The sequence below is a fragment of the Carassius carassius genome, chromosome 41 (genome assembly GCF_963082965.1).
Source record: "Carassius carassius chromosome 41, fCarCar2.1, whole genome shotgun sequence".
In the NCBI taxonomy this organism is placed as follows: Eukaryota; Metazoa; Chordata; class Actinopteri; order Cypriniformes; family Cyprinidae; genus Carassius; species Carassius carassius.
The window spans coordinates 2,070,929-2,085,560 of record NC_081795.1 but is presented as its reverse complement, the minus strand read 5'-3'; the positions used below and the strand labels follow the sequence as shown (position 1 = coordinate 2,085,560).

Below are 14,632 nucleotides of genomic sequence, written 5' to 3'. Positions count from 1 at the left end.
TTGATTTGACGGTTTGTTGAGAGATTCCTGGTTTTATTTTTTTCTCTACTACGTTCTGTAAAAAAAACAAAAAACCCAAACACTGAAGCCTAACGTGCTCCCTTTACAGAGTGAACGTGATCGTGAACTGTAAGTGATCATTCACTAGTGATTTTAATTACCCCTCATATTGATCACATTTAACCCCAAATTCTCTTTTGGATTGTTGTTCTCCAAATGTGCACACTGTGGAAAACATGTCCAAGTCAAATTTCACTCCAGAAGTTAAAAATTACTTAAAGAAAATGAACCTATTTTTTAAGACCATTGAGACATCGTTTCATGACTGTAAAGGACATTTAAACCCCAAACACTCTTTATTGTAATGCTAAAAAGATGCATTTGAATCTTTTCTTGAACACATCTTTTCTTTAATGCATTTTAGAGATGTACAATATATTTTGGGTTGTTCTTGGTTTTTATACTGTATATGCATATTTAATCCCATATCCTCTTCACTGTAATTCAAAGCAAATAAGATGCATATATATATATTCTTACATGCATTGTAGTATTCAGTCATCATTAAAAATGCATGAATTGATGGTTCATCAGTTCTCATATATACATTTTTATTCTTACACTTAGCTATTTGATTATTACAAAATGCTTGAAGTGACTTCTCATAAATACCCATGTGAGGATAAAAATAGCAATGGCCATTGAATAGAATAGGCTTAATTTACTTTATGCATTTTTTGGGGGAGGTTGAAATATGACCTGAATGTTTTTTTTCATGTGATTTGCTCACTTTTAGATATAAAATTGTCACGTTTTGTAGGAAATTGCTGTACTTCTGCGTTCCTTGCCCCGTCCTGCTCATCTTCTTGTTGTTGGCACACTGTGATGAGACTCTCTGCAGCTCTGAAAGCTCTCAAGTGCAGCGGCTCAGACAAAAGAATGACCTCTGACAGGATTAGAGCCGGGCTTCGGTTTCCCATCCAAACTACACTCTCAAAATAGCGTTTTGATTCTTTGAGTCCATGCTTTGTTTGGCCGTGTGGATCCTGAAGAGATGTTTAGAAAGTCTTCATCAGACATTCCTGTTCTTTTAAATGATGTGGGATGAGGGGTACGTTTTATAGTGCAGTTACCTGTCATAAAGGACACACTTGGATCAATACACCAGCAATAAAGCCTGTTTAACGGGTGGGCTGTTGTCCTGAGGGTCTCATAATGTATTGTGATTGTGTCTTGCTAGTATCGTGAAACCAGACTTGTAATTTCGGCGTAGTTTGTGGTATACTTTGCAGATTGTTCTTGTTGAGGCCTGTCCGCTTACGACAGGAAGAGACCTGACATGTAAAACAGCGGGCAAGCAGAATTCATTTAGTTTTTATGTGAGCAGGTGAAACTGAAGAGGATGATGCTTCAGGAATAGATCAAGAAGCAATAAAGCCATGATGGTCTTTTCTTCTGTAACAGTTGAACAGATAACTGCTGTATCAGGACACCGTTCTCATGCTAATGTGATGATAATAGTAGGAAACTTAAAAATAGTGGTGTTTTTTTTTTTCTATTCTTTTGTATATACACACACACACACACACACACACAATTTTATTAATGTTTTATTTCAGTTTTAGTAAATATATTATTTTCATTACCATTTTATTAAATTTAAAATGTTGCAGTGGAAACTAACTGAAATACAATGTTTTCTTTTAGTTAATATAGATTTTAATTTTTTAATATTTATTCTGTATAAAAATGTATTATGTATATCATTAAATATAAAATATAAATATTTTTTTTATATAATGGGAATTCCAATGCTGTCTTTTCTTTGTGCAATCACTGATTTATTTTTTCTATACAGTTACTAGAGAAAATTGTGATATTTGATTTTTTGTTGTACACAAATATGGCCGTTTAGTTCAGGAAGTCTATAAAACCTTGACCTTCTACTCCTGCGACGTGGCATATGGATTGGTTTGAGGCAGGATGTTGTCATCCTCTCTGCAGCCCACAGTTAAAAACCTGAAAACCTGAAAACTTTCCCTTTTTCCTCAACGCTGGAGCAAAACAGATGTGAAACCCACATATATGGCTCGCGTTTTTGCTGCAGATGTGCATTCTTTTCCCATTGAGATCTTTGAGCCAGGAGTTGCCGAATAGGAGGGAAGAATTTTTTGCATGCATTTGAGAAGCAGATGGACCTGTACTGACCTGATACACTGAACCCCGGAGCCCCACATGCTTTCAGGGCTCAGCGAGCGTGTCTCTGTCAGCCTCTTGAGAGCAGGAGGAAGTTGTGGTTTCTGCTTTGTTTCCTTTAATTCTTTGAACTCTGACTTCGTGTGTGTGTGTGTGTGTGTGTGTGTGAAGGGAACATGTGATCAACTGTCTCGTGGGAAATGTTGTTCGTAATCCTATTAATGTGGAATCAATGACTCTTCATCACTGGGTTATTGCAGGAGTTTCTGTAGATGAAAACACCAGCTTTATATAACTCTGAAGTTATTTTAGGTTTCTTCAGAGCTTTCATTCTTGACTGAACGTACTAGTTTAGCTGGTCAGTTGTTCTCGCTATGGTCTGCTTCAGATCAGCGAGCGTGACATGCTTGCTCAAAAGCAGAACGGATTATGATGTTGTTCAATTCTTTTTGTAGAGAAACACACGAGGAACAAACATACGTGATGTTATTTTTCCTTCAGAGTCAGTAAGAGGAGGAATCGTCATGTTTAAAATGAGTCAAAAATGGGTTTCAACGAGGCGAGGAGTGTCAGGAAATCTTAGGTCTGAAAAAGTAATGGATTTAAAAAAAATTTATTATACTACAGATTATAATAATGGAATATTTGTAGTTATACTTTTACATTTGAATGATTGTTTCCTAAGAAAAATGGAAGAGAACCACGGAATACACAAAAAATGGAATTGACTGTAAAATGTAGAATGTCATGGAATTTGGCTAAATTCTGATTAATAAATCATAAAAGTAGGTCATGCACTTAAATGAATTTGCGATATGGATTAAATACAATATCTGCATGTTATATCACACAATTTTCCTCCACATTTTAATTTCAAAAGTAAACCTTTGTTATCCAGCACTTTGTTTGCAAAATTATTTTTGATTAGATTTTTAAAAGATTAATTATGCATTTATTTGATCGCCACCATTTTTTGCACAATAAATGTGTATTAAACCTTAAAACACAGAATCCAGAAAAATTCAAACAGACAACAAAGAATTTGTGTAAAAAAACAAACAAACAAAAAAACATATTCACTATTATTAAATTCTTCATAAATTATATAATGTCAATGTTTTATTAATTTAATTTATTTGACATCCTTTGTAATTATTATAAATGTGTTGAACAGTTCAAACTGAAACCAGAAAAATTGTAATGGGAAAAACATGATATATATATATATATATATATATATATATATATATATATATATATATTTATATTCTCTATAAAATAAAACCACAACTAATAATAATAATTCATTAAAAAAAAAAAAAAAAAGATACAAGTATAAAACTTACTTAAAATATAGATAAAATTTTTTTATCTAAAATATAGCATTTTTATAGTTCGCAAATTTTTATTTATATATATTTATCTATTTATTTATTCATAAATTTTTTTATCATATTTTCTGTAACATGATGTGAATGCTAACTAGATTCTGCAGTCTTTTAGGTCGTACAGCTCACCAAGATGCTAGACAAACCATGACCGTGAGAAGCCACAGCACAGTTTCCATCTTCTGATAGCATTGTCTGCTCTGTGGGGGTTTTGAGTCATTTTTGTCTTACAGCGAAACACAGCAGAAACAGTTAGCGAAGCCAAAGTGTGTGTGATCTGGATGTGTGAAAAAAAGGCCTTACATTGTGCTCTGGCTTCGGACGTTCGGTCGCCTGGGATTCTCAGTGGTTGAAAAGACGTGGGTTTCATGATTGTTGACGCACAAGCTTCGTGTCTTCTGCTTGGGATTTGGGTTTCATGGAAGTGTGCGGTTCTGGAGCGGTCGTGGTCTGATGTTCCCAGGCATTTGAGTGTGTGGTTTCTCGACAGACCGCAAGAGCCTACAAGAGCCTGTGATGTCATGAGACCAGATCTGAGCAGATCTTCTCATCGTCATGACACAAATGACACCTCAGTCTCAGGTTGATGATGTCGGGATGAGTGAGCCGCTCAACTATGTGTTACTTCCTGTCATTTAATTGTGAAACCTCTGTTATTCAGAATCCGTACCAAGTTAAACTAAAATAAAGCTCTTACTGACCCCAAAATCAGCAAGGATGCATTAAACTAATCAGTGTGACAGGAAAGACATTAATAATGTTACAGAGGATTCCAATTTCAAATAAATGCTGTTGTTTTGTACTTGCCATGCATCAAAGAATCCTGAAAAATAAAGTGCATCACAGTTTCCTCAAAAATATGACGCAGCATAAATGTTTTCAACATTGATAATAATCAGAAATGTATCTTGAGCAGTAAATCATCATATTATTCCTATTTCTGAAGATCATGTGACACTGAAGACTGGAGGAATGATGCTGAAAATACAGCGGAGCATCACAGGAATACATTACATTTGACAAGATTTCTGCATATAAAACATATTACACTATTACTGTTTTTGCTGCAAATAAATACAGCCTTGGTGAGCAGAAAAGACGCATTTCAAAAACATGAAATAATGGTCCCATCCCCAAACTTTTGATATATATATATGAATATATGAATATATATATATATGAATATATATGAATATATATATATATGAATATATATGAATATATATATATATATGAATATATATGAATATATATATATATATATATGAATATATATGAATATATATATATATGAATATATATGAATATATATATATATGAATATATATGAATATATATATATATGAATATATATGAATATATATATATATATATATATATATATATATATGAATATATATATATATATATGAATATATATATATATATATATATATATGAATATAAATTAATTTGTCACATTTTGTAATGCAATTTAAATAATCTCTTTTGTTTTTTCAATGTGGTCTTGTCCTAAAATACTTGCATGCCATTTTTTTTTATTTAATGCTCGTTATTTAAACTTTTTGTTTATTTATTTTTGAAAATTAGTATTTATATTAGCATATGAAACTATATGCTGTTTGTAGTGACTGTTGACAGTTGTATTATGGCATCCCTAGTTTTTTTGTGATGCGCTCTCTCTCTCTCTCTCTCTCACACACACACACACACACACACACACACACACACACTCTCTTACACAACTTTTGAAGTGTGTAAAAACAGATGTGGGCAAAGCCACTTCACTGACGGGAAATATGGACTCACTCCGGCTAACTGCTGCACAAAGGCATGTCTTCTTTTACTGTGTGTGTGTGTGTGTGTGTGTGTGTGTGTCTGAGAGAGACCATGAGTAGATAAGTGCACACTGTTGAGTAATTTATAGCACAGAAAAGCCTTGGTACACCTATTGTGAAAGATGATTGTGTGTGTGTGTGTGTGTGTGTCTTTTGGGTAAACATGGTCAGTGTAGGTGAATGGGCCGTGAATAGTTGTCAGCAGTATGTGTGCGTTTCAAACCGATTTAGGAGTGGGACAATGACTCAGTTTGCACTGGAATGTCTGGGGTGTGTGTGTGTGTGTGTGTGTGTGTGTGTGTGCGTGCACATTCCTATTGAAATTACTGCAGTTCTGCCTAGCTTTCTATGTCTGCCCAGTGTTATTTAAATATTTAATTAACTTTTTTTTTTTGCAATTATTAATATTTAGAATTTTGATATTTTCTGTTCTTGTTTTGCAATTAGTTAGTTTAGTATATTATTTTTTTAATGTATCCATTAGAGGTCGACCGATGTATCGGTTTTGCCGATTAATCGGCACTGATTGTTAATTTCTGGAACAATCGGTTATCTGCAAAAATCCATGCTGATAGTTTTCCGGATTGCGTCTGTAGCTGGAGCGACTGAGAGGGGTCTGTTTTCATTATACAGTGCGAGAGCAGCTTCTAGCAGTTGAAATCACTAATAGCATGTGCTGTTTGTTCAGAAACATGATTTGTAGCACGCTGAACAGAGCGAGAAACTTTAGACCTGGATTTAAATGCAGCTGACAGAAAACCCTGGCACACCTCAATGCACCATTTACATAATTTTACATTATATTAACCCCGAACCGTTGTTAATGTACATAATGAATTGTATATTGAGCAATTCTATTGAACGTTTGTCTTTCTGTGGCTCTATTAAACTCTGCATGCTTCATTTATAGAGCTAATATAGATCGCTCTTTCCGTTTGCTCCGGTTTTTTTTAAACCCTGAACTTCAAACTTATCTTTGCCTCATTGTTCACTCTTGTGTCTGTTTGGTGAATAAATAATCCGTTTTAGACCGCTGCTCTGGAGTGTGTGTGATAGCGGTGAGTTCTCCTAGACTCAGCGCTGCTCTTTTATTTTGATTAGATAATCGTTAAGTGTTCAAGAATAGAAGTTAAAGTGTGAGAGTATACATTGTTCTGGTATAATTCTAGGGCTCTATGATTTCCGTGATGCGGAAAATGCGGACGGAATCCCGGAATCATTCATAAAAACGGAACTCACAGTTGAATGTCATGGAATTTGTCGAATTTTGAATTAATCAAAAGTATTACACTTAAATCAAATGGCGACATTGACTAGTATCTGTTAAGTGGCAAAAGTCGATTTAAATCTGAATCCTGCATGTTCTGAGTGTCTGAGTTAATGAATGGCTCAGATGCATGGTTACATTTTAGTTTTTATCAGTTTTTATTTCAGTTTAAATAATTTTATTCAACTTTTTTATTACTTCCAATTTTATTTTCTTTTTTATTAATTTTAAATTAATGATAGCAACACTTCACTGACAGCAAAGATGTGAATGGTCCAACTGTCTTTTCCTTTTTCTTTCTTTGATTTTACTCCGTTTAAGTGATTTTTTTTTTTTTTTTTTTTTTTCAATAAATCTTAAATAAAATGTAATATTTTTTAAATATTTTAGGACTTGAGGACAACTTAAACTAAATGGAAAAGTCTTATCTTAGCAACTAATCTAAATAAAGTTTTTTATTTTTATATTTCAGTTAATGTTTATTTTGATTAACAATTATTTTTACATACTTTTAAGTTTTAACGATAACACTTCGCTGACAGGAAATATGTTAATGGTTCAATGGTGTGTGTGTGTGTGCGTGCACATTTCTACTGAAATGACTTAATGCTCCAACCGTCTCTTTCCATATAGCACATACTTGTCTGTCTTGTCCTGTACAGGATGATGTGCTCACACAGGAACAGGAAGTTTGTGAACAGCAGTTTCTCTGATGCCTGTTTTCCGTCTGCTTTTCTCTGTCCCATTGTAAGCGTCCTGCTGAGGGAGTGGGGGGGGGTTCACATTCCTGCAGCCGAAGGACAAACAAACATAAATTAGACTGAACATCAACTTTAGAAAGCACACTTTCCTTTCTATGAAGTTAAACGGGAAAAGGTGTGCTGACTTTGATCAGGTGTGAGTGTGGCTTTAGTGTATGTGTTGAGGAGGGGGCGGGGCTTCAGACAGCCTATTGCATCACAGAACTGAGTGTGTGTTGCCTTATAAGGACATGAGAACATTTACAGAAGGCACAGGAAGAGGCAGTTCAGAGTGACAATACCAGAAGACCGGTCTGACTGGACCCACCTGTCTGACTTCATTCTCTCTCTCTCTCTCTCTCTCTCTCTCTCTCTCTCTCTCTCTCTCTCTCTCTCTCTCTCTCTCTCTCTCTCTCTCTCACTTTCTCAGCTTGAGCTGTTCTTTGACACAACACATTAGGAGTCATGCTTAAATTAATAAGTAGCCTGATTAGTGGTTTTTGTTTAGTTTTTTTTTTTTTTTTTTTTAAGCAATTTCCGTTTATTAATTTACAAACACAGCTATTGGATTATTCATACTCATGGAGACTTGGACTTTTTTTTTTTAATTATTATTTTATTTTTATTTTTGTATGTCATTAAGCAACCACATAGCAGTTTGGTTAATAATCACTCATAATTCAGTGACAACACCCTATCAACTTTAGTCAAAATCCAATCATGATTGATCCAGTGAGATGAGTTGTTGTTAGATGCCCACAGACCTTGACCTGCACCCGTTGACTCTGTGCTTTGACCTCCAGAACTGGTTTAGTGCATTCCACAGTAAATATTAGTCCAGAGAGGGACAGAGAGAGCGAGAGAGAGAGAGAGTGTTTATATAAGTGCTGAAGAGACACATTCCATCCTGGTGTGGGCTGTGAGGAGCTGGACGGTCTCTCTCGCTCTCTCTCTCTCTCTCTCTCTCTCTGTAGTGGGTGTTCAGAAGGCTTCTGTCGCTCGCTCTCCGCTGGGGAATGTGAGGAATGAAGATCCACAGAGCTTCAAATGTTCCATGTTCCTCGGTGATGGGACGCTTGCTTTGGGATATCCGCTTTTTAGCGAATTACTGCACTCAACGAAGGTCCTAGTCGTCCCTGCATATCTGTGGCTTAGAGCAGTTATTAATTTGCAAAGGCTATGATTTATTTAAATAAACATGAGCACTGAGTGTTTCAGAGTGTTTCATTTACACGTGAGCAGCTCATGATCTGGTGTTTTCAGTGTCTCAAAGCGGCTTGGTTCAAGGTAAATGCTTCTCTGAGATAAGGTCACACATAACATGCATTTGAAAACACAACCATCTTCTCCGGCTTGAGACGTGCTCCATCCCTGCGGTTTCAGCCAAAATAAAAGTTTGGTGGTTTAATGCTTACAAATCAAGATTAAATATTACCCATGAATGTTAGTATTGTAGTTTTTACAGTTGTCCTGTAAAATGACATTTTTAAATGTTTTAGTAGAATTATTATTATTATATAGATATATTATTAGATAATCACACAATTTTGAAAACACAACTTGCGCCAACAATCTTCCCAGACTTTATTTTTTTTATTTTTTATTTTGATGGTTTAACATGAGCAAAAAATAAGAATTAATTAATTGTATCCATTAATATTAGTATTGAAATTTTACAGTTGTACAGCTTTGATTACACATCTTTTAATTAGTGCTGGGCAATGATGAAAAAAATTATCGCAATTAATTGCATGATTTTTCTGCGGTTTTTTTTTTTTACGTTCTTATGCTCAAAATTCACCTCCTGATTAAAAAAAGGAATGTATTGCGCACTTTTATTTTAGAAGTACTGCTGTATGAACAAAAGTGCAATAATATTTGATTTGCAAACACTTTAAACAAATAAGGTGCTTTTTTACAGCAGTATTCCCTTTACATAGTAGCAGTTAAAATAATTATTGAAAATCTCAACTTAAACATTAATGTGTGTTCTTGTGATGGTGCGTCTTGACACCATGTCTACATCTTCCAGTATAAAGTTAAAAATTGCCATTGAACCCAACCCCCATATCATGCTGGACTTTTCATTGCTGTAGTTTGTTACAGTGCATTTCACTCTACAGTAAATAATTTTGGTCTAGGTTGCCAATTGGTCAGTACATTTGTATATGTTGTGCTAAATGCATATTATAAAAATCGCTAAAGTCTGTCAGACTAGAGCTGCGGTCTCTGCAAGGGCTTCTGTTACCAAACTCTGTTTTATTCTCAGCCATGGCCTGGTGTGGTTCTGGTCTTTCTTTGTTTCTGATCAGCGTGTAGTTGATGAGAAACCACTTCATTTACTTTAGCATGTTTCCGGGCACTAAGAAAGCCTATTATAGAGGTAATGCTGGTAGAAATAGGCGCCTTCAGTACTTTGTGACAGAATTACCTCTTGCAATCTTTTTCTATTTTCTATCTTTTCTCTATAGGACAGTGTAGATTTTGACAGGAAGCAAGTGGGAGAGCGAGAGAGAAAGGGTGGGTGGGATTGGGAAAGGCCTGCGAGCCGGGACTCAAACTTAAGAGGCCCAAAGCAAAAGCGATCCATATGTGTGCTGCCCAGGAGGCTATCAGCGCCGACACTTGTTGCTATCTTGATCTGATGCTAGCTAGTAGCACCAGGTGTTTTTGGCTCTGCGTCAGATGACTGTGTTGGCAGACTGGATTTCCAGTGTCCCTGTGAGGCCTCCGTTTAATCCGACCCGACTCACTTTCCTTAGTGAAAGCAGCCTTGAGAAAGAGACCGATTCATGCATGTGAGTCACGCCACCAAAGCTGAAACACGCAGAACAAGTAGTGCACTAAAAATAAGCCAAATCTCAAGGAGAATTCGCAGAAAACATCCTCACCCTTAGAAAAAGCCATATTTTGTCTTCTCCAGATGTTAACTGATGGACTGGAGTAGTGTGGATTATTGTGATGTTTTTATCAGCTGTTTGGACTTTTTATTCCACCTGGAGTGCTTACCTCTCAATGACTCGCACATAATCACTGAAACTATTTTGGCATTACTTTTTGATCACTTGTGGAATTTGTTTGTCTTGTTCAGTTTCTTTCCGTTTTCTAGTTCAAAGGTTGTTAATCTCGTTCTAATCAGATTTTTAGAGTCATTTATTGAACATATATGGGCTGAAGAAATATTTCCTGTGTCACATCCTGTAACCATAAAGCGCAGCACATCTTTGATTGCAACACGTGTGTGTGTGTGTGTGTGTGTATGTGTATGGAGGTGTGAATTCATCAAGTTGTTAACTAACTAGTTTTGATTATGGATGGAATGTAGCTAGTAGTCTACTAGTGAATTTATATTGTTCTATTTCCTCAAACAAATTTCAAGCCAGTATTAATTTAGTATCATTACTGTAATATGTCAGTGTTTATTGATATTTTTAAGTTTAAGATATTTTCTGGTTTCATTGTAATTTGTTAGTTTTAGTAATTTATTCAATTTTCTTTTTTGTTTGATTATTTTTTTTATTCATATGTAAAAATTTAGTTTTTTCACCTGCTAAATAAAATTAAAAACTAAATATGAAATAACTATTGTAATTCCACTGTAAAAATATTTGTAACAAGATTTTTTATTAGTTTTAATGTTTGTTTGTTTTTCAATTAAAATTTAAGGTATAGTAATTTTGTTTTAGTAGTTATTTTTGTTTAATATTGTCTGTTTAGCTTGTATTAAAACAATGTTTTTACCTTTTTGTTGTTTTACCTTTTACACACACCTGACACACTAAACTAGATCCTCCACTGATGCACTGCTCAGGTGAAGTCTTTGTATTTTCTCACATTTCTTCACTTTCAGCTGTGTTCTCACTCTCGCCCTTCAAAAAACACAAACTCTCTCTCTCTCTCTCTGTCTCTGTCTCTGTCTCTGTCTCTCTCTCTCTCTGTCTCTGTCTCACTCTCTCACTCACTCACTCTCTCACTCTCTCTCTCACTCACTCACTCTCTGTCTCTCTCTCTCTCTCTCTGTCTCTCTCTCTCTCTCTCTGTGTCTCTCTCTCTCTCTCTCTCTCTCTGTCTCTCTCTCTCTCTCTCTCTCTCTCTCTGTCTCACTCTCACACTCACTCACTCTCTCACTCTCTCACTCTCTCTCTCACTCACTCACTCTCTGTCTCTCTCTCTCTGTCTCTCTCTCTCTCTCTCTCTCTGTCTCACTCTCTCACTCACTCACTCTCTCACTCACTCTCTCACTCACTCACTCTCTCTCTCACTCACTCACTCTGTCTCTCTCTCTCTGTCTCTGTCTCTGTCTCTCTCTCTCACTCACTCTCTCACTCTCTCTCACTCACTCACTCACTCACTCTCTGTCTCTCTCTCTCTGTCTCTCTCTCTCTCTCTCTCTCTCTCTCTCTCTCTGTCTCACTCTCACACTCACTCTCTCACTCACTCTCTCACTCACTCACTCACTCTCTGTCTCTCTCTCTGTCTCTCTCTCTCTCTCTTAAAATCCCTCTCATGCCATATTACGATGATTTCAATTCGAGTCAGACACTCTTTTCCAGCGTTCTTTAATCCGCTTCTATTTCACAGATACAGACACTTTTCCATTGAATATTATTATTATATTTTAATTACTACTGCTACTACTACATTTACCAAATGTACAAATTATTCAAAATATTTACGAAAAATATTAATCATATTTGAAAAGAAAAGATGAGTATCTTTGTTATACAGTATTATAATGAATAACAATTGTTTCTATTATTGTTATTATTAACAATAATAACTTTTTATTATTATCACTACAGCTAAATAAATTTGAACAAAATAAAAATTACTATGAATATAAAAAAACATTGTATTTTACAGTAGAAAACTCCAGACAGTTAAAAATTACAGACAGTTTGTGAGACTTTATCTACTTTATAATAAAACATTAAAAGTTATCTTTGTAGGTAAATGTTTCTCTGTGGCTTTGAATTCCAGAGGGAATTGGATACATGTTTAGACATGGATCTGATGTCCAAATTTCGGATATGTGTCTGATTTAAAACCACATTTGGAAGGGCCAGAGAACAGATGTGGAAAAATGGATTCACACGTGTGCGACGATATTTGATCCGTGTCAGATGTGAATAGAAAAATGATTTGTGCAGGTGTCTAGTGACTAAATCGGCTTTTCTCAAGTCATTCCAGATTTGCAGATCTGGTTGTTTGGCGTTTGTGGTTTGAAATCGATCCGTCCCGGGCCGCTGCGAGGGTTAACGCTCCTGCAGTCTGACTTAGAAACCCGAGCCCTTCAGACGCTGCTCGGAGTCTCACAAAGACAGGAAGTGCTATAAATAAATCAACAAATAAACATGGCATCATCCACCAGGGCGACTCCTGGACGTCCCTCTCTGCCCCGGGTCCAGAGCTCAGATTGGGAAGTTTCTTTGAGCAAATGTGAAGCTCATTGCACAGTTTTGGTTGATGATTTTTTTCCTTGCTATACTATTAGAGTTTGTTAAATATTTATAATAATTTTTCTTTCACATTTTTTTTTAAATGTCTGTGTAGTTTGTAGTGCTTGTTGTACAAGATTAAAAGGCTGAAGTTGACTTTTTTTGTTTTATGGTTTAAGTTTTATATTTAGCTAACGCTAAATTTCCATCCCAGGTCTAGAAAATACACTTTCCTCATAAATGCAGGTTTTGTTTATTAAATAAGTGACCGATGTTAAGGGCATGATTTAAAAATATTTTAAAATATGATGACATCTTGATTATGAGTTTTAGAATTATTTAAAGTCATCTTGAGAACTTTGAAGTGTGCTGTGATTTTAATAACTCTGTTGTGCTCAGTCATTCACGCTTGGTTTTATATGATCCGTTTTTTTCATAGCACCACCTACAGGATGGGCCTGTTTTACAGCTAAAAAAACCCCAGATGGAAACAATACTGGGTCTGTTTTAAAGCCGACAGTTTCCAGTTTATAAATGTCACAAATTCAGCCATGGTTCACTTCCTTTAGTGTAATGGATCTTGTGCTAAAGTTTGGTTTTGTTGAGTTTGTGTAAAGGTTCGTTGGCTCCGCAGTCGTTGAGTGGGAGATGATGCTGATCTGATGGAGATCTCCCAGACGGAAACACATTAGAGCTCGCAGAGAATGAGGAAACCGCTTATTACCATTTCCAATATCCCTGCAGAAGTTTCCTCTAGGATATGAACCCTGCTTGAGCAGTTCTAGTATTACAGACGTGACACTTCAGTGCAGAGAAAGCATTAATTACAGGTATATCAGCTCATCTGTGTGTATAGATCATCCTGATCTCATGCAAACACCAGTGACTGTATCATCTGGTTAAAAGGCATGCATAAAGAATCGGTTCTCAATGAAAATATGTAAAATTTAGTTTGAGAAATACTTGGTTTCCAATGTGCTGATTGTCTGACCTGTCCGGCCCGCGAAAGAAACCGTGTGCTTCTATCTCACATGCGTTCTTGAGCAGCGAGTGGCATCCGAGAGAGTTTTATCTTTTACATTTCTGAATCTCATTACAAATTATTCGGATTACATTACTAGAGGAGAAATGAGCGAAATGCAATGCAAGTGTGACGTGGCTATGTGTTTGCCAAGTATTTGCATCAACCTAGTGTACTTTTTAGGTCTGATGTATTTTTAATATTGTATTTTTCTACTATACTATCATTTACTATCTATAAAAAATATATATATAAGTAAATGCAATGCAAGTGCGATGTGGTGGTGTGTTTGTGAAGTGCTTGCATCAGTGTTGTTTCATTATAGCTCTGGTCAAAAGTGGCTCATAAATGCATGCATGTGTGGTGTAGCGGCTCTTCCTCTGTAATTCTTCAGATTTGGATGGAATGATGTCACCCACACCCAACTAATCAGGGCAGGGCTTTCCCTAAACACACACACACACACACAGAGCCCCTGTGTGAGCGGAGGTATTTCGGGTCTCATTAAAGCGTGTGGATGTGTCCGGTTTGTGTGTACTGTTTGTGTGTGAAGGCTGAATTGTTTTTGTGGCGGGCCTGTCCCGGGTAGGTGCCTGTCGTACGAGGGCAGGGGTGCTGAAGGGGCTCATTATCCACTAAACTCAAAGGCCTCTTTGTGTTTCAGGCTGCAGGCCTAGAAACCCCTTTCCCAGTGTGATCTGATGCCTGTCTCTGTCTGTTCATGTTGAGCTGCAGAGGATCACA

At 36.0% G+C, this 14,632-nt stretch overlaps 1 protein-coding gene across 5 annotated transcripts in view; it reads left to right on the top strand.

The window, feature by feature from the left end:
* Positions 1–14,632, top strand: part of LOC132123393 (alpha-actinin-4) — a 39,824-nt gene that overhangs the window by 9,124 nt on the left and 16,068 nt on the right. The window lies entirely within an intron of this gene.